The following is a 21448-nucleotide window of genomic DNA, read 5'->3' as shown; positions in this document are numbered from 1 at the left end:
ATATCCCAACTTCATTTTCATAATAGCGTAGTTCCTTTCATACTTTCTACTTCTCATTTGTAGATTTCAAAGCACAGTGAAGACCAGTAGCAATATACTAATATCTGGGTGGGAAACTGAAGCAGCATAATCTGAGAATGGAAGCAGATAAAGAGAAAGCCATAATTAGAATCTGTGTTTTGTATTGCCTAATGTACTACTCAAACCTCAAGGGAAAACTGGAACATGAGTCCTCTGGATTTTTTTTTCTGCAGAAACGCTGGAACTTGGAATTCAGTTATTATGTGATAATTTGCAGTTTCTTTTAACATTTTAATTACACTCCCAGCTTAAAGATATAAGACTCAAAACTCCAAATATGTGAAGAAAATAAAGGCTTTGGATACATTCTCTTAAAAAAGAGCCTATTTTAAAGCAATCTTCCGAGCTTTGAAGAGGACTTCAGTCATGTCTCTCCCCTCCTCAAATGCCTAAGATTTCATGGTTTCCCCCCCAACCTTTACTGTCTCTTCTGTGTGTATTCAGCCAGTACAGTATGCTCTGTTTATGGAGTGGTGGTAAATAGTGCAGCGTAGCAGGTCTCTACATAGAGAGCTGTAGTAGCACTCCAATCTGTCTAGTGCAGAGATGTTTCAGTTTTGGAAAGCTGGGTGGTCTTGGAGGGAAAGGAAACAATAGCCTGATTTAAGCAGCTATATTTTAAGAGACCACCTCCTTGCCTTTTTAGGGGTTGGGGGGCAGGGAGAAGTAAAAGCGACATAATTTGATCCATCATCAAAAGCCAAGCAAGTCTGTAAAGGACCCCTTTTCAAAATCTATTATTTTTTCTCCGTTTGAAAACAAAATGAGAATCTTGTTGGCATTCTTTATTGGATTTTGGGGTTTTGCATGGGTTTTTTGCATAACAATGATACTGAGATACAATGAAGGGAGTATCTCCTGGATCAATGGCAACTTACAGTAATGCTCTGCATCTGTTGGTGCGGAGTATTTAACAATACAGAGCAGTGCACATGCTTATGCTTGAGCTGCAGTCAATGAGACCTTTTGTGGGTTTAGAGCTAATTGCAGTAATTCTACATAGCAGGGCATTATACTGTAGAAAATACCTCTTAATGTTGTGGTTTGGTCCAATAAGAAAGAATTTAGCAGTAAGGCTGATTAGGATTAAAGACTTATGTGGATCAAAATTATTTCTCTGGACAATTATTTTAGACTAAAATTAATATAACTTTGCTAGTGATTTTCAGTCATCTGCAAAGAGATAGACACTGTCTTTTTGCTTAATATACTATGTGATAATGTTTCGTGTAGTGTTAAATAATGCTGGCTTCCTAAACTTAACAAATATAAGTACAATATATATGAAAAATGCATCATTCTGGCAGTCTGGAATGTTGTTAAAGAGTATAGAATGGAGTTCAGAGAGGTACTGAACTTACATACACACTGTGTGTGTTCTTTTGGAAAAAAAATCTAGTGAAGAATACATAACTGCTTCAATGTGTGTGGGACAATAAAATATATGTACTCTTGTTACCACCTCAGCGTATGTATATGCTTCATTTCAGTAAAGTGAACTTACTGCTCATAATGCAGGAAAAATCACCATTAAGTGATTTTAAGAGTGTTTTAAAATTCAATTTAAGCCTCTAAACAATTAATAAGTTTTGTTCTTTAGTGGCCTCTAGATAAAAGGGAAATTTTTGTTTTCTGTTGAAGAACAAATAGTTTCATACACAACAAGCTGCTTCAGGTATTTTCCTTTCTAAATCTTTAAAGGCTGATTTGGTCTTCACAGAAGAAAATTCAGTTGTGACTCCCACTTGTGTTGCCCTGCTGCCAACATACCTAGGGCATGATTAAGATGGTAGGGCATGTTACTGAACAGTTTGAAGCAAACAAAGTATTTTCATGACTAATCATTGCAAATGCAAATATTATATGGGTAAAAAGTAAAGAGCAAGATTTCTAGCCGAAGCTGTTTGTAAGCATTCCTTTATTAGCTACTCATTTTTTTTCTAAAATTATGGCTATATTGTTGTGTGTATTTGGAGTCATTTTAGATACTGTTATTTATTTATCTTCAGTAAATGTTGGCTGCCTGCCTTCATTTCTTTGTGTCTTTACCAGGATAAATTTCTGGACACATAATGCTAGACTTTGGAATCAAGCTGTTGTAGCTCAAACATTGTTTTATCAAAGACTTGAAGGGAGTGCATCTGCTGTTATTTTGACTAAGCTGTGGCCTTTTCTAATTGGCAATATAGTGTATGCTTTGCCACATTACATTTATGAAATGAATTTAAAAACACATTTTTCCCTACTTTTTTTTTAATTTGGTAGTCCCTGATAAATGTCTGAAACCATAAATATTAATGCTTATTCCTCATTTTTGTATTTATTTCTTACATTTCTTCTATTTTCTTTACACAAGGTTCACTTGCTCTTTTTTTGTAAGATCTTTAGATTCAGTGCTTTCTTTGGAATATAGTAACTAAATTTTATGGTATCATATTAAGCAAAGTGATGCACTACAGCCCTTGTTATACACTTAGTGCATGGCTCAGATTTGTTTTCTAAGACAATGCAAGCAACTGTGAGAAAAGGAGGATGGCTGCATGGAGATAGAGAAGTCCTTTTATAGCTGACAGTCACACGAGTTGCTGGTAGGGAAACAGGAATAGAAACTGGACGTGCAAAATAAAGTCGTCCACCCTAGGAATTGGAAATGGAGCACATATTTTCAGATGAGTTTTTGCTCTGCTTCACTCAATGAAATACATCAGAGGATGTATATTTCAACAACACAAACACTGTCCCTTTAGACTCTACTGGAGCACAAGGAACAGAATTCAAACTGAGTCAGTGTTCCTCTCAGCCTGTTTTTGAGGCTGTAAAACTGCATCCTATTTGCTTGTGACCTGAATTGAAAGCAAACTTAGAAAAAATGCCATTTTAGGCACTTAACAAGGTCCAGAGCAGATTATTTGCAGGACTGCCCTGCACAAGGCTATATTTTAATCCTAAGCAGTTAAGCTTGTGTGATTGAAACAGGTGACATAGTGCTACTTGCTACACCACCCAGCCCCTGGCATTTGCAGTGTTTGTCCTGAGTAAATCATAAGCACATTACCAAGGTTACTGCCACTGGCCTTCATTTTGAAGACTGGGAAATTGAGGCACAAGTTGACATGTCAGTGAGGTATTGTGAGGACAGTCTCTGGACTGTCGGGACATCAGCTCAATGCACAGTACAACACACCATCAACTTGGGTTTGGCCCATCTGTTGCCAAGGAAAGAGTGATTGATTCAAGTGCTCTTTGGATATGCAAGAGCACTGTGTGAATGGTCTGTTTGTTCCTATTATATTATGAAAGACTTTTTCTCTTTAAAGCTGTTAAATATACATCCATATTTTGGAATCAGTAATTGTTTGGTACTACATCTTTCACTTTTATATTGTACCTAACCCATCTGTTTTCTTCCTTATTTGTTAGTTTAAAACTTTTTTCCGGTTTGGCAAAGGTTGACAGACTTCCATAGTAGTCTTTATGCCTAAACATTCTTAATCTAAAATCAATTTTCAACAATAAGGATATAAAAGCTTAATTTTAAAAGCTGGAGTAGAAGTTTCTATCTATGGTGTGATTTTAAGCTGTGGATAGCAGTGGCAGGCACAGTTGCTGCAGCTCAGACAAGAGAAAGGTATTTGTCATATGACAGTGCTCAGAGATGGCAGTTCAGGGATGTAGAACTACGCACCGTGCTACAGCCCTATGAACACATATTAAATAATGTGAGTACCTGAAAAAGATTTTCAGAGATATTTCAAATGGGCATTTAGTTTTATATAATTCTGAGGTCAGGTGACATGCAGTTTTTCTGAAATGGTATTGAAACAGAAAGTGTGATCTACATGGGAATGGATTTTATTTCCATATGCTGCACAAGAGAACGTGTTAGCAGTGGAGGGGGGACTGGGAAATCATGTACTCTTCAATGAGGTAAGAAAAAACAAATGAGCCCCAAACTAGTCTGTTTGCTGCTCATCACAAGAACACACTTGGAAAAAATCTTTAAATAATTCCAAAATAAGTAAAAAAATTTTCATCTCTCATCATTTGTCTATGAGCATAACTTCTAATTCAGGCCTACCTACTTATCTTTTCTTTTTGCAACAGTTTTTGTACCCTCTATCTGTGCATTCCCATGAACTTTCGAGAGTCATTGACTTTAGTGGCAGCATGTATTTAGTGAGACTGTGTGCAGGAAAAAAAAATTGCAGAGCCACTAATGTACAATTTTTTTATGTGGCTCATTAATGAGGATCAAATAGATGGTAAACTTCAGATTTAAAATAATTTTACTTTTGAGATACTTAGTTGGGAAGAAAAAAAGCAGCTGTATAATCCTTTAATCCTTATATTGGTGATAGAGTATTTTTATGCTTAGGTGTTTGCTATGGGTTTTTTGTTTTGTTTGAGGGATTTTTGATTGTTTTGTTGTTGTTTTGGGGGTTTTGGTTGGGTTTTTTTTATATGCAATTTTACAAGGATGACAAATTACCCTCAGAAATCATGGGAACAAATCAAGCATAGAAATTTTGTCCCAAAGGATGACCTTCTTAAGAAAATGCATGAGAATATCTGACACAGGGACTTATGATACAAAATTACTTATTCACAGCTATGACATTGTTCCTCCTATCCTAAAGTCTGTGTTCTCAGTGAAGCATACAAGATGAGATTTTGTTTGGTTGTGGCAATACATTGCTGCTGTTACTACTAATCCTTCATGCAGCTTGTTAGAGCACTTACTCTGTTACTCTCCTGAAGCATTAACTTAGTTTTAAGTCTATGGTATGCCTCCTGCGTACCTGCAAATTTCCAGTTAGAATGGATGCAGCATACTCTGCTTTTAACAGAGAAGTTATCTTCATATTGTCAAGTAATTGGCAAACATGCTGGGATAGACTTCGGCATTGCTAAAAATTAAATTGACGCTGTGCCAGCTTCATTCATGCTTTAACATCGTTGACTTCAATGGCATTACGGCAGGTCTGAGTTTACTCTATTGTGCTTATGTTGCTTGGTTTTTCCAGGCACAGATACAGGAAGGAACAGGGTGGATATAGAATAGCTGATATCGTCTTTGTCTTTCCCATGATTCATTTTCCTTGTAAATTAGTTTCACTGAAGGAAATGATATAACTTAGTAGATACTTGGCCCAGTTCTTCATAGAAACAAAACACATTATGGAAAAAAAAATTCTTTGTCCGTTATAGTTTGACAGCATTGTGTTCAAAAAACATCTCTGACATTTGAGAACATAATGGGGATATTCCATCTGAAGCAAGGAACAAACTAAACATTTCAAATGAGATGGCAGTGACTAAGTAACTTTTCACAATATGTAGATTTGTGTGTGTTCTTTTGGATGTTTTATAACATTGTGGTAATCTTTACAGAGTCCAGTGAAACCAAAGAGCTTACATAATAGTTGTATTTGGAGAATTGTCAATGAAAGTAGGACAAAAAGTAGAAAAATAGGCAAATTTAGTTTATGTAACAAATTTGTCTAATCTGATGATTGTAACCATCATGTCTTACGGAAAGAAATTAAAGAAAAATAAAAGCAGCAGTTTTTTGCCTGTAGGCAAACACTAAAGTGTGAATTGTGTGAATTGAGAGTCTGAAAATTACATTTTGGGGAATCTCTCTTCATATTTTACTCATTTGTTTTCCAATTGTTACTTTAGCAGCAGCTCTTAGAGCTGGCAGAAAAAAAATGAGGACAAACTTAGTTTTATCCTGGCTCTTCTGTAGGCACTGATCGTTCTTTTTCCTCTGCACAGGAAGCTTGCTTCCCTTACCTCATTTTGAGTTGCTGTGTAGTATGTCCTTTTCATGACCTGCTGCATTGACTTTTCTGCTTTTTGAGTCTGTGCATTTGCCCCTTCTTTACTACACAGATACTTGCCTTTGCGTGTTGTCTGTGATCTGTTACTGTTTGGCAGCATCCTGCTTTCGCACTGGGTAGCTCTAGTGTGACTCTGCTCTTGGGGACAACCTCTTGCCTTGCATTGGACTGACCAGTGATGCAGTGACAGTCTTGCATGCAGCTTTCCATACTTGGCTGGAGTTTGGCATGAAGATCTACAGAACTACTTCATTGTTCTCCATCACGTTCCTACTTTAAACTGCCCATCACGAGGCCAGTGGAAAACAGACTTTACATAGAGGGCTGTTGGGCTGACCTGCACTGCCCTCAGTTTTTATTTTACTGGTTTTACAAAGCCATCGCCCTATGGATAATATTTTACTAAAAGGAAGAAAAGTGTCCTTTTGTTCTTCATTCTATTTTCTACAACAGTTAGATCTTGATCCATGGCTAAGGCAGAAAGTAAGTAACCTTACTCAAATTTTTAGTTTGTTGCATTATGTAGGGGACTCAATGAAAGGATAAGGAGAGCAACACTTTAACCACATGCTGAATTAGAAAAGTGGCTGAGATGTATTGGAACCAGTCCTTTTAAAAACCATGCCGCAATCAATAGGATTCATTTTGGGACTGTTGTCCTTAACTCTTCTTTCAGTGTCAATGCTCTGCATTATTTATCTGCAGTGCTTGTGAGAGAAAATTCTTCTGTGGTTTAGAGTTGGCATGCAAATCATAAATTAAAATAGACTGGTAGCTAAGCAGCTCTTTGAAAGCAGCATTACTTTGAAGTAAAATCTGTTCTTCCTGCAAACCATTTAAAATACAAGGACAGGTTTGTGTGCAGGAGAGCCCAGCCACGATATATAGAAATACAGATAAGCATTAGTGGGGTTTTCTTTGGGGTGGGAGAGGCCAGGGAAGAGCAGCAGTGGGAGAAATTTTGATTGTAGATTTGATTTATGTCCACTCTCCCACTTTGCTGAACTGGTTAACAGTGGAACCCCTTTAAAGACTGTATTTTGGGGAGGGGCACCCTGTGTACTTCTGAGCTTGCAAAAACCCCTTGTCTAAAACACTTTACTATTCTTTCTCTGCTGGTCTCTCTATAAGAGCTGTGCATTCTTGCTGAGTACTGTTGTACTCTGAAGTAACTGCGTGTATTATTTTTTGTGAGATTTATAACTCTAGGGGTTTTTTTTCCTTTTTCTCCCCCTCAGTGTTGTCATATATGTGTATACATAATTACAGTGGTATATTCTTCTATTAGAGGGTTTCAATATCTACTCTATTTGAACCTAACATTGCAATTGTATAAGAATATGTAGGTGCAGTAATTCATTTTTCTCAAAGTCCACTGGCAAACTTCACAACCCAGTGAAGTAGCATAAGTGTGTAGGAACTTTTTTAACAATTCTAACAAATGCCAAAAGCCAAGTCCTGTTCTATTTTATACCAGTGCAACACAGAAGTTAAAGATTTTCTCATCTAGAGTGGATTTACACTAATGTTGTACATGTATTTGGTTCTTTGGATGTTACAAAATTATGCTGCCATTAAATTGAGTAGTATAATAAAATAGAGCACAAAGCAGAAAAAAATATCGCTGTATTATATTTTTACATTTTTTTTCTAGTAAGTGCAAATAATGATGGGCCTGTTTTATGAAAAAGTAAAATAATTTGAAAACAATTAATGTATTTTCTTATATTTGAAATCAAAATGTCTTTTCATAAAGCTCCATTGTGCTGACACTGCTTTAAACAAGAAGGAGAAAAAGCCCTAAAAATTACCCAACTCATCCTCTAGATTATTCATTATTAACTGCCTATGAAAATCAGGAGCATTTATTTGGGGTGATAGAACTTACTGGTGCATATGACATTGGGGTCGACTGGAGTTTAATTATTAGAGGGATGGTCCTTTGCTCTTTTGTGCTGAGAAACAGGTCATTTGTTGTAGTAGCAGGGGAGAATCCAGGGTAGCATCAGCTATGCCTTCCCCTACAGGTGGGCAGTTGAGAGGGCTGCTGAGTTTGCTCTTGGACTGTGACAGGTGAAAAACGCTATTTAATGAGTTTCCTTCCCAGACAATTAGCAGAGGGAGGGAGCTTTCCCATCTGTGCCCGACACAATCAGGGTTTGCTGGCTGCCACATTTCCTTTGTGAGAGTGATGGGTAATTCATGGAGTGGGGTAATGACAATGACATTGCTGGCTGCAGTCGGTCTCTCTAACTGTTCTGATCTGTTTAATCTTGGGGGTTTTTATTAAATACTTCCCTCTAGTGTAAAAGGGCAATGTGAAAGAAGAGTTCCCACTAGGGCAGTGCTGTACAAGGACTGTGGAGGTCTTGCAGTAAAATGAACATAAATACAACCAACAACTCCCAGGCTGTACTTAACATTCTCATCTGCACGCGTGATATATAAATAAGACGTGCGTTTTGATTGCTTACTCTCTGCATGAGCTACTGAATGTTGCCTTATTTTTGGCTAGTACTGGCTTTCTTGAAGCACATTAGATCAGTAAAATACACATAAATTCTTCTGAAGTCTTTATTAATTTCTTCCAATCCTTTTCAAGGTACCCTAATAAAGAAAATATCAGTCTGAAAACACAAAAAATCAGTAGATTACATTCATGTGAGTGGCAATGTGCCCTGCTCTCTGCAAATTTTCTTCTTAATTTAAACAGTTTTCTAATTGTGTATTTTATTTATCCTAGACTCTGTTAATCTGTCTAATGCACAGACTTTCATTTCTTCACACATCAGTTCTGCTGAAGTAATCGAAATTAGAAGACATTAACATATCACATCCTACTGCTGTTACTTGGTATTTACTTGCAGTGATACATGGAATTTTCACAGAGGAAAGGGGCAAGATGGGTAGCTAAGCTTTCCGTAAAGCAGACCAAAATTTCTTTGCAGGCATTCCTGGAAAGTATACTATAAGTGCATATATATGTATATAAGTATATATATACTATAAGTATTTGCTAAGAATATGTATATTGGATGGCATTCAATTGCCTCGTGGCAGTGCTATTCTTGTTATGTATTCTCTTAATATTTATTTTTCACTTTCCAAAAAAAACATTTTTGTCTTGAAGTCTACTGGAGCAATTTTATTTCATATGTTTTATTGCCCATTTATAAACTAGAATAAATACAGTTTTGAGTAGAGGGAGTTGCTTTGGTTTTCTTTTCCTTTTCTTTTATTTTAAACCTTCAATTCTGTGAAATATAGCTGCCTTGGGGATTCCTTTGAAAAACCTGATAATGAATGTAAGATGTGAGTGACTGGTGTGTGATTGTGTTGATGTTTTCCCTTCTCTTGAGCCCAGTTTGAAATTCAGCTCTGCACAGCAGGGATTGTCCTCAGCCACATATGACTATTTTGAGGATTGTGTGCTTGAGTAGCTGTGCAGGCTTTGGGCAACTGGCAGCAGTTTGTCATGGCTGCCTTTAGGCTAGTAAACCTTGGGGATTTTAATCCCTGTCCCTCTCTGTCAATCAAGTCCGTTTCACTTTTTAATGTACGTTTTCAAACAAATGGTGTTCATTCTACAGTAGGTGCAAGAAAGCTAAAAGGCCAAGTGTTTAATGTAGGGGGTTTTACCTATTTTCCCCCAGCTGTGTCACTGAAAATTATTTGGTTTGTGATAGAATTGTTCATATTTAAATCATCAAGCATGCTTGCCTATTTTCTCATTGTTTTGTTTTGATTGAGTACTTTGATGCTGTGAATCCTGTCTGCATTTAATTCATTATAATCATGTGAAACTAAACCCTGAATAGCTTCCAAATGAATATTATTTAATTTTGTTTGGCATTCACACAAACAGTGGGTTTGCCAGCTGAGCAGTAAGTAGAGACGTATTTTTCACTTCTGTGTGACCGGGTCAGATTTTAGACCTGTTCTCTTTTGCATTTCCAAAGTTCTGAATATGATATTCTGAATATTATTATTACAAATTTTCCTTCCTTTTATTCACAAAATGTGAAAAGTAAAGAATAAATGGTGCAAGCTGTTTTTTTTTTCCAGTGCTGTACAAGTTGAAAAATTAGTTTCCACACTTAATAGCCAGATACTCTGCAAAGGTTATCAGGCATACTGATGTCCAGAAAGAATAATTCTAGGTTTTGACACATTAAAAATATTGTAAAATATGGAAAAAAAGGAAAAAATGTATTTGTATGGCTTTATGTATATAGCTATGCTATTAAATTTCAAAATGTCACATTGTAATGTTGACAGGACTTCCAACACCCCAAGTGAATTAGTTTTGAATTTAGGCTTCTCTTTGTCCCTTGTTCCTTCTTGGGCAAGTCAGTGAATGTGGTTCACAGTCTTTATAGGTAACTCATACTAAAATGTTAGAATTTTCATTTCAACAAGTTAGTCATAGAAAAACAACTTTGGAGTAAGTTGTGCTCAAAATATAAGTGATTTCAGGAGGAGACTGAGGCACTGTTTTGTTGCCTCATGCAATAGGGGAATCAGTCTGGTTTCAAAGGCTTTTTTGATTTTTGAAATAATACAATTCTTTTCATGTTTGGGAGGAGCAGGCAGCCAAGGAGTCACGTTTCTGACGCTGAGCCAATGGAGCTGCACTGCCAACTGTGGTGTGCTTGAAGTAAACCAACAAAACTCACCCTCTCAGGCTTCTCCCAGCAGAAATAGGCACAGAGTCTAAATGTTTTTGGGGATTGTCACCCTTATTGTACAAAGGTGAGTTTGGGGATAATTTTTGGTTTGGGTTTTTTTTGGTGTTTTGTTTATTTTGGGGGTGAGTGTTTGGGCTGGTTTTGGTTTTTTTTTAATGAAATGCAGGATGATCAGGATCATCAATCTTACACCAAGCACTATGATGACCAGCAACTTTAGTGATATGATGATAGGGCTAATGCCAGGTTGCCTGACTTCTGCCTTCCTGTTGAGTCTGAGAATGGGTAAGTCCCTAAAGCCATTGCTTAAGACAGATAAGGTAAAACTCCTTCATAATGGACTCCACATGGGACAAAATCCACAGACTTTGTTCAGAACATAAAGGTCATCCTTTAATGGTGATTAACAGGGGTTCTCTGGTCACCATAGTAGATCTGCTCCTGTGAGAGAATATCTTGCCTTCTGGTTTTCTAATTAGGGTTTGAATATGTAAGAGCTGCAGGCTATGTTGCATCTGTTTGAGTGGCCATGAGACCAGCCCAGAACAGGAATCAAATGGGAGTCCAAAGAATCAAGAAACAAAGTGGCAGTCAGTCCTGATAGATGAACAGGAGAAATCTCATGAGATGCTGGAGACAAGCCTTGTATCCATTTCAATATGATAGTAAGAAGGTATGTTAAATACAGCATACAGTGCTTGCCCTTCTTGTGTTCTGTGAGTCTGCCCTGACACTTGAGTTCTAGAACTCTGGGTTCTTTTTCCTGGCTGAGGGACATGTTTACACATGTCTACATTTCCTGTAAGGCTTTTCCTTAAGCCTTTTCTCCTTGTAATTTTCATGCCGTTATTACTATGTTACCTACTCAGTCACCTAAACACTATGTGTTCTGCAAAACTTTGACCCAGTATTCATCAGGCTATCAGACTCCCATAGCACAATTACAGGATGCATGAGGGAGGTTTAAAAATTACTTGGTTCCCTAGTTTTTAACAGTTTTACATATGATTAACTACTAACTGTCTCAAAATGCTGCTGTAAGCACCATCTTTATATTCCACCAGAGACATACTCTCAGAAGAACAATGGGACATTTATAGTGTTTGGGTGGGAGGGATATTAGAAAGTGTAAAATAATTTCTTACTCATAAACTCCCAGTAAATTATCTTTTCGTTTTGTAATAAAACACTTGGTTTCAATAAAGATCCACATCAGTGGTTTGCCAGAAACTAGCACTATATTTCCAGTCCTTACTGAAGAATATCAGTGAAACAATCAGGTATTTCTGTAAATTGTTTCTCAAATCCTTGGATCTTTATTTGTGGGAATTCTAGCGCTGACACCTTTCATTTATATTCCTGTCTCATCATCCCGTGTTCATTAATTTAGAACCTCAGGTTACTGAATTTCAAAGTCTGCTGTTGTTTTCATTTAAATTGCAGAATATTAAACAGAAGTGATACGTTATATTGAGATGGCAGTGCTTGTTTTTCTCCTGAAAATTGAAGATGTGCAGCCCAAACCTTCCTCTGCCACAAGAGGATAGGTGGTTCCTTAGAAAGACAGGGTTCTAACCTGCCTGCCTGCTTCCTTTACACTCCTAAGAGGCTCTACATGGAAGAGACAGTCACAGTCTGTGACAGTGTCACTTTTTGTAATATTCTTGATGATGACCCTTTGTAGCCTGCCTCGTGTTTTTCATGCTTTTCTAAAGAGCTCCCTAGTCTGGAGTAATTTTGTGTGGAAAAAATAATGAAAGAATGATAGATGTTATGAAGTATTGGAGATCTCTTCCTGTGTCTGAAATGTCACTTTTCATTTGTAAAGCTACATGGATGGAATATGCATAAGGATGTTAGAACAACTCACAAGTTTCTCCTGCAATTGAAGTTATTGCCTTTTTTACAGTTTTCTTTCTGGAGTAGAATAGCTCGCTTTGAGCTGGATTCTCCAGGTTGCAGCTCCGCATTTGCTCAAAACTTGCCTTGTGGGTTGGAGATTCTTCAGGCTTAACCCTGGGAATGGAGGTATAATGACCTTTACAAATGATATCAGACACAGGGTAAAGAGTCTGAACGCTGTGTTCTTGGGCATGGAGGTGATTTGAATTAAATCCCCATCTATACACCATGCTTATATTATGATTCTTAGTCTTACACTCTCACCTTTGGCAAAGCAGTCTGCAACACATGTAATTGCTTAGAGATCTTCAATGTCTATAAGGCACCATTTTGCATAAAAAGATACACAGCTGGATAATGTTTAATAGATGAACTGAGGTACAGGTGATATTCCCAGTAATGAGTATCCTTCTTTCATTATAGCCTTGTTTATTCTCTCTATTTTTAAAATAAGAAATAATTGCCATTTACTGATATTATCACTCTTGAATTCTACTTTAAAAGTTATACACAATCTGTTCTCTGCCTTCTAATTATCCACTAAACAAAGTGTTAGTAAATTAATTTTTCTAGATGGTGAGTCTTGGGCTTCAGGTCTTTTCTTCCTCTCTGTTGATTCAGGTTGCTGGTGTTTTCACTTAACATCCAGGATTCCATAGCCTAAACTAATGGGGCAGTGTGTGATTCTTCCAACAGCTCACGTCAGCTCAGTGCTGAACAGCTGGGGATTCTTTCACCAGTGACTCTGCCCAGTGTTTGAGGAGTGTGCTGCTTCTGGCTGATCTGTAGATATCTTCTTAAATTGGGAACATTTTAGATGGGAAGAATACATTTGAAAAACTACATATTTTTCTAAGGGAAGTTCAACCAACTAATTTTTTTTTTCTTGTATTTATGAATACAGCCAGACTTCAAACAGCTGATTAGCTTACTTGATAGGAAGAACTTGCATAAAATTACAGTCATGGTTCTACACTTTTCAGTGTAATAGAAAATGTGAGATACAATGTGTGGATGGCATACTCAAGGCAATATCTTCAGGAAGTGATCACAACTGAGCATTGTTGCATTTGCCAGCCTTAGAAAGAAAAATACTACAATAATCGAGGTGCAAGGTGCTACGACTTGCATGAGCTCTGTAGTCGTCTGGATGGATACAAAACTGCCCTATCTACTGTCCTTCTCCCAACAACCCAAGCAGCTCATTCTGCACTCCTTTTGCCTCAGCTTAAACTAAACAGAACTTTAAAAAAAAAATTAAAAAAAAAAAGCAAACCTAAATAAATAAATAGATAGGTGAAAGCCCAACCCAACAAAACAACCCAAAACCCACAATTGCTATGTTCAAGTATGACGAACTAGAAACTATTTTGCTGTACTATCTTTCCATACATTTAAAGTAATTCCTTGTGGAATTACATGGAGTTTTTTTCCTTTTTAAATAAGGGCCCTTACCAATTATGAGGTCTTCTATTCAGTTGTTTTTGTCATCTGTAACACAATTCATATTTATAGAGTAGTAATACATATTTATGGATTGCTTCTGCTACAACAAGTGTTCCACAGTTTGTAAAAGAAATAGTTCAGGGGGCTTTACTGTGTATTTTCAGAGCTTAAAAAAATGTAACTATCTGTAACCTTCTGAAGAGAATACAGCCTTAGCAGATTTTACTGTTAAATTAAAAAAAAAAAAAAAAAAAAAATTAGAGCTTGCCTGTATAGCTGAAGGTTTGTTTTTGAAACATGGAAGGAATTCAATTTCTACAAAGTATTTTTTGTCCCCCTTACTCCACAAAGCACAAGGGATGGAGGAGGAGAGAAGTGATGTATGTAATCTGTAGTCTTCCCTCTCACAACGTGATGTACAATGCATTGTGTTTGGGAGGAAGCCTGTGGACCAAACAAACATTGCTGTGGCTCCTTTGGGGGGTGAGACTGTCCTGGTAGCTAGGGGCAGGAGCTGATGTGAGTTATTAAGCATCCTTTAAACTGTTTAATACATCTTGGATACCTAAACATGACTTTTGTTTCTTCATTGTCCTAGACTGAGTGTGGACTGTTGTATTTTTTAGTTCACCCAACACGGGATATAGCTGTTAATGTTTGTGGTCCCAGTTAAACAGAATGAAGCTTGTGGATCAGAACCAATCACTTTTCATACATGTCTTTTTAAATGCTTTTTCAAAATTCAGATATTTTAGAGAGCAAAATATTCAAGTCTTTAGGAAGTTGTTACTGAAGGAGTTGTGCCTCCTTTTTAAAACCAGATAGCAATGGGAAGGGGTAATTTCCTAGGCTTAAAATGTTCTGCCTCCATAGTACAGTGTTACTGATCACTGGAACTTTTGTTTCACAAGGAGAAAAAATGGGGTTATCTGATTCCATGGTTGTTTCATCCTTGCAGTGTGTTACCACTTCTGCTTTAAGGCTCACAGGGGCCAACAGTATGTCTCCCACATACCCAGGAATCAAAGATTTGAATTTCTGTGGGTCTTAGTTGCTCAAAATACACATCTTCTGGCAGGTAAATTTGAGTTCACGTAACATTTTAGAAACAGATTGTTCTCTTGCACAGGGAGGAATATATTGTGTACTTAACATGAGGGAACTGGGCATTTTGTTTGTTTGTGCGGACGCTCACACTGAGTGAATGGAGAAAGTGAAAAAGATGAAAGCCTATTTCTTCACCTCTGCTAATCTTTAAATTATTAGTTTTGTAATGCCCCAGCTTCATGTTGGGACAAGTCTAGACTATACAGTAATTCCTTCTAATTGTGTTGTCCCTTCTTTATTTACTTATTTTTCCCTCTACCCATACATGCTCAGGTCAGGTACCCTGCTGTTCAGACAGTCTTTGTGACTAACAAACCTCAGTGCTGAGGGAATTTCCAGCTGCCTTATTACTGCAGTACCAAATATATATATTTATATTCTGAAACCCTGTATCTTGGCTGTATTTTCAACATTTTACCTTTTAAGCTTTATTTTTGTGATTTTTCTATATACTTTTTAAGTATTGCTTGAAAGATAAATTTTTTTGTTAGTTTTATGGAGGCTTTGCTACAGTACTGCAAAAATGTTTGAAATGCAAAGAGAAATGTTTTCAAAGAGATCTGAAATTTACAGGTGCTCAGCTCCTTTTGGAACAATAATTTATATTCAGCTTTATTAGAGTCAAAACTAGTGCGTTTGTGAGATCTTCCAGATTTGAACCTGATTAGCGGATTTTGGAGGCTGTTGGTCTCTTACCTTCTTTCAGTAAAAGTCCTATTTGGAGATCAATTTGCTTTGTAAATTTGGAAGAATAACTGAAAAAACAGTGGTAATTTTGCCTTTGTGATGCATCGTCCTTCACAATGAGCAAGGACCTTTGTGCCAAGGGGAAGAAGAAAGGGGCTTTCTAATAAAAATTCCAGAGAACCACTGTACTTTGTTTAGAGGATGTAAGTGGAGATATTTCTTCCCAAAATTTAAATCCTGTCTTACATGGCTGATTGTTGTAGAGAACAGTAAAAAACCACACAAGAAGCTAAAATTATATCATTTAATATCCTTGACTGCAGCAGTACCAATTTGATGCATTTGAAAATAGCATTTCCTGGTTCAGGGCTTGGCACAAAGTCTGGAAGCATAATGCCTGATATTAAAACCATGGCTACTAAACTGCCATGGTTAACTAAGCTGTGATTCTTAGCAGTGTTTCAGTTAGCAGCATCCAGACAGGCAGAGAGCTGGGGGCTATCTTGAAGGTAAGCAAGGGAATTCATAGCAAGGCTGAGCATTAAAGAGAACCATAGGTGGAAGATACTTTGTTTCCCATCACTCTAAGGGGATGAAAATATATTAGTATTTCAAATGGCTCTGTATGCAAACTTGGTAGGTGTCCAAGTTGTCTTTTTTCTTACAGGCTGTAATAAGGGATTTCTGCTCTTTGTATCATCACTTTCCTAACTGAATCTGTTACATGTAGCAGGAATGAAGAGTTTTACAGTACTAGAAAATGTACAATAAGTTCATGGTGCCAGTACACTCCAGGTAACCAGCCACTGTAATCCACTGTACAATTCCACCCAGTTTACAATCACTGGTGTTGCCATGTATATTTTTTCTTAGCGTGTTCTGTTTGTTTTTGGGTGGAGATCCTGTGAGCTAATTATCTGTGGTGTACACATCCACATGTGAATTCAGCTACTTTTGCAGTTCATAGAAGTGGTATTTGGGGAGTAGGATTCACACAGTAATCCTCAGACAGATGTCTAGAGCTGGTCAGGTGAATCACAGCTCAGAAATGCTCTTCTCTCATGGTGAGTCTAGGCAGCTAGCCAAGATGTGGATGTCTGCAGAAGTCTGAAGCTGTGTCCTTAAAATAAAATGCCATTGCTTTCATTTCCTGAATAGGGCAAGCTACTAACTATTCTAACACTGTTAGGCTATTTAGATAATTGTGCAAAAAAGTTTACTTGAAATTTAAGAAAATAATTTAAAATTATGGTTGAATAAGTTAAAGATAAGAAGGCACATTTATTGAAAGTGATGGTTCTGTAATATTGGTATTTCTTTTATTAGTTTTTCATTGGAAAGGTAGGACTTGTACTTTATACACAACATGCAAAATTATTTTTGCTCATAATATGGAATATGTTGTAAGGACATGGAAACATTTGTTTAGTGACTGTAAAGGCAGATGCTCCCTCTAGTGCCTAAGACTATTTTCGTGTAATGGCACTATTGTTGGGCTTTCTGCCATGTTTTATTATGCAGTTACTGAAGTCCCTCAGGTATCAATCTTAAAATGTGTAATGTGGAAGAGGGTAAACCCTTTAGTATTGCATACCTCCTTCATCTTTCCCCTTGTGTGTAGCAGAAAGTCAGATAATACATTACAATAAAGAAAGTTAATCTAAATATATTATTTTAATTAAAGATTTTTGTAGCCTATCAAGTCAATAAACCGTTACTTAAATTGAATATCACCTGAGAAAACTGTGGTACTTGTGAGCATTTCTGAACCAAATGAGGGTTCATTGAACCATGAGGGATTCAAAAAGTACCTGGACACTAATCGCGAATTCAGGTTATTGTTCTCCTCTTGATATTTTCGTTAGCTGCCGTTTTTAATACGGCCATTGAAGATACCAGACCAAAGTTGTAAGTGTTCTAAACCAGTCTGTGACATCACTGTGTAAAAAGAAGAAATGCCTGAACTGTCAAGACATCCAAACACATTGTTTAGTAGGAGACTGTAACTCTGAGCATCTATGCTGGCACCTGGGAGGAGGAGAGGGAAGAATGGAGTATATTTGTGACATGTGAGGTGCCTGAGGATGCATACTCTCCTTACTTGTTAGGCTGTAGCTGCCTTCATCCCAGAATAATCCTTTCTGAGGGCAGCTTTTCAACACTGTGGGTTCTAAAGTTTTCACATGTTCTCTTTAAAAATATGCATTCTACAGTTGTGTGTCTCTGTAAATCATGCTTAAAAATAAATGCTATTAGAAATAGTATGTGTAGAGTAGTATGCATGATACAATGTGTGGAAAAATATTTATGAATCAAGGTGTATTCCTAACATTTGACACTAAACTGTAAAATTCAAGGTTATGAATAGTTCTGCAATAATGCGTTGCCTACACTATTTTCAAGCTCTTGTAGATGTGACAGCAGAGGATTTTGAGGGAAGAGAATAGGTAGGATTTTTAAAGAAATATTTCACAAGTGTGATGATGAGTGAGTATTGTGCTTTGTATTTATCCTGACTAAAAGCTGCCTGAAATGGTGAGCTTTTAGTTTGAAGGGTTTTCTGTTATTTTTGTAGGTAGTCTGTGTATCCCTTCTCCCTCCTTTTCCTTCTTTCAATCTTTCTCTCCATGAGGAAAACAAATGGAAAATTTATTGTGAAGGCTCTGTGGAATCAGCATTCAAACCCAAGAAAAATGTACACAAGTAAATTGTGTGTTCTGCTTTGGTGCACGGGGAATATCAGTAATATTTTTCATTCTGTATCTTGCATTTATTCAGCAGAATGGGAGAGTGACACAGGACAATTTGAAACAGTAGCCAGCAGCAGCTTCTTTTCCTTCTCGGATCCTTGAATCTTCTTCGTCTTTCCCAGGGAGAGGAGTGAGAATGTGTTTTAGCAATCATTTTGTTCAACATGTGCCAACTATACACAGTGTAAGAAAAAGTAATTGACAGTAATTAACTATGCTTGATTACATTTTAAAGTAGTCTGATACTAGAGCTGAGTTAAAAAAAAAAGTATAATTCAGCAATTTGTTAAATAGTAACCAATGGACTATTAAAAGTTACTTTTTCAGTGTTGCCACTGGCAAAGCTGTTTGTCTGCTGTAGAGATTTCTTTTCCCCTTGTGGTGGCATTTTATCAGCAGGAGTGGGCATGGCAGTTAAACAGCAAAATCATGTTGTTTAAGAGTTAGACTCCACTCTGAATAACCCCTCCATGAAAAGGATCCATTTTAAATTACTTCTCTTAAATTGTGACAAGGTATGTTTACATCCTTTTTGATGCCTCTTTGTACCTTTAACCACTTGGAAGTCTAAAAGCTCTGTACTTACTCTTTTGTTTCCAGCTGTGCATTGTAGATTTTGTGTGGTAAAACATTCCACTTACCTGCTTCAAAATTACTAGGTAGGCTAAAACCTTAGCCAATTGCCCATGGCTTATTGTGATCTTTTGGATGGTCAATGACCTTGTCAAGAAGAACACATCTTTCTTAGGAGGGGAAATCAGCCCCTAACGTTTTATTATGTGCTACATGTTTATCTTTGCTGAAGTTCTCTTAAGAGAAATGCTGTTTCTTGGCAATTGGAGTATAATGTCAGTAGAGACAAATATGGTTCAAGACAGTCATATTCAGGAATTTTAAAGATCAGGTAACATGTCAACATCCTGAAATACACTATGGAAATGATCATTCATGAGGATGTCATTTGCATGCGAATATCACATTCCTTTTCTTTGAGGAAATGGGATGGAATTTATCCATTATGAGTAATTTGCCTTCCTGCTTCAAATACAGGGGCTTTTTTTCAAGCTGTGTTGAGTCAGCAGGATCTGACCCATTCCTACCATTCCCTCCTTGCTGCTTCTGCCCAATAAGACTATATCAATTAGCTGATAACCTGTTGGAATAGCAAATCATTACTCCCTCTCCTGCTGGCTCTGCTTTAGGAGGAAAAAAGGAGAATAAGATTTTGGTTATGAAATGCTGGATTATCTGCTTTTCTAATCTTGTGATCAGCCCATGTGTATTCAAACCAAAGATGTGGGTGCTATTTAAGAAATACTTAATGAAGTAGACATTGTAATATATCCTTAATGCTGTTTTAGATTGCAGAACCAAGATGCCTAGGCTTGTGATCTTAGGCCTGCTTCTGCTCTGCTGAATGTGATTAGCTTCTTGCTTCTTAGTTAAAATTGTGATGATTGTTTAGAAATGATGAAAAACAGCAGTGCACAGCATGATGTTGCATTGATGCAGTTATTCTTGATATTTCTGTCTAACTATCAACTTCTATGTGATTGAAACTTTAACAAGATTTTTAGGTTTATGGTTTTGGTTTTATTAGTAAAATGTAAAGTCTGTCCTGAAACTCTGGAAAAATGCACTGGCTTTTGGTTTTTATACTACATGGTAGTTTATCAGGTAAGAGTAGAATAATTTAATGTAGCTAAATACATATTTTTAAAATCACTGTTTCAGTAATTGTTCCTTGGAGCTATTATATTTTCACTTCCCCAGTCCCAGGGATGTCTGAGCAGTGGGGCACTGACCTGATCTGTAATTGTCATGAATTCAGGTCCCATCATAGCTATTCTGATTTATATCACTGCTGAAGTTCAATCAAGACTTTGACCATTTATGTGTCATATGGTGTTTTTCTTCACATAGTTTTTGTTTTGTTCAAAAATGGTACCGTTGTCTTTCTTTAGATTGTAGAATTCTAAATGTTTTCTGCCAGTCCTGTTATTCCACGATAGACTTCCCCTGAATACATTTGTACCATGCGTGAAAGCTGGTATTTCTATGATGGAACATGAGGGAAGAATTTAGGTTGATTTTTGTTTCATTCGATTTATGACCTATTTGACTCAGTTTGCCTTTTTATGGGTATAAATTCATACCTTGCATTTTATATCCTTGTATTTTGCCTGGATTTTCTCAGGCTAGACCCAGCAGGAAATGCTGTGTTTGACAAGAGCTTGAAGATGCTAAAGCTATGGGCTGTATCAGACCTGTGTTTTCTGCAAAAAAAGACAGACATAATAATGAAACAAAACCCCATAACCCCTTTAGTGTTACCCTACATTCCTAACTTAAAACTATAACATAAAGCCATTGCTTTTTCTCTCAGTTTTCTTTTGTAACAGTTTATCATATCAATAATCTCATTTACACCATTCATCTGACATGTGCTACCAGGGGTTATCATCTAAATGTAAATCAAGCTTTTGGAAATAGTCCAGAATATATCACAGTATGCTTTATGTCATTGTATAAACATTTTGGCCAAACTTACGTCAGTATAAATACAGCGAATTGAAAGTTTGAGCCACTGTTGTGTTCATCTGTTTCCAGTAGCTATTTTTCCTTTTCACACTTTTTATGATAGTTGACCTGCTTATCTTGTATTCTTTTTTCTGATTTGTATGCTCTTTCTCATTTTCCATCCAAGTGTTACAGTGCTGTATGCATTTCCTGACAGCCAATTAATTGGCTGTCTCCTCACTCAGCCAAGAATAGAGGTAGCAGTTCTACATGAACCCCTCATGTCCATTGATGTGCACAGCAGACATCCTAAGAATGGGGACACATTTCCCTGGTCTTGTGGCTGCATGCTGTTCACATCAATTTCCCATTAAAAGGTAATTTAAAGGTATAGCCCCAGGCAGACTCAGGAGAGAGCTATAAA

Source organism: Corvus cornix, chromosome 3, assembly GCF_000738735.6.
Source record: "Corvus cornix cornix isolate S_Up_H32 chromosome 3, ASM73873v5, whole genome shotgun sequence".
Taxonomy (NCBI): Eukaryota; Metazoa; Chordata; class Aves; order Passeriformes; family Corvidae; genus Corvus; species Corvus cornix.
Note: the sequence above shows the minus strand (reverse complement) of the source record.